This window comes from Myotis davidii, unplaced genomic scaffold (assembly GCF_000327345.1).
Source record: "Myotis davidii unplaced genomic scaffold, ASM32734v1 scaffold1509, whole genome shotgun sequence".
Classification (NCBI taxonomy): Eukaryota; Metazoa; Chordata; class Mammalia; order Chiroptera; family Vespertilionidae; genus Myotis; species Myotis davidii.
This window is the reverse complement of record NW_006299480.1, coordinates 860,511-860,818: the sequence shown is the minus strand read 5'-3', so window position 1 is coordinate 860,818 and position 308 is coordinate 860,511. Positions and strand designations below refer to the sequence as shown.

The 308-nt window shown below is 69.5% G+C and overlaps 1 protein-coding gene across 1 annotated transcript in view; it reads right to left on the bottom strand.

Annotated features, from left to right (window-relative positions):
- Nucleotides 1-308, bottom strand: part of ZC3H3 (zinc finger CCCH-type containing 3) — a 69,472-nt gene that overhangs the window by 2,124 nt on the left and 67,040 nt on the right. The window lies entirely within an intron of this gene.

The window sequence follows — 308 nt, the reverse complement described above, 5'->3', positions numbered from 1 at the left end:
GGGGAGTGAGCCCGCCTCCCCCAGCCCTGGCCAGGCCCCTGCAAATGCAGGAGACAGAAAGCCCTGCAGAGCCGGCAGGGGCAGGGGGCAGGGCAGGGCAGGGGCAGGGGCAGGGCAGGGGCTGGGGCTGGCAGCACCACACTCGCTGGTTGGGGCCAGGGACGCCCTTGGCTCTGTCCAGCTTGGAGGCCACTTAGGGCTGAGGTTTCTTTTAGGATCTGAAGCCAAAAGAGCTGCGTGGCCTGTGGGGCTGCCCAGGGCCCTGAATGTCCCCCCTCACCTGGGCCCGTGGCCAGTGGAGGCCAGGC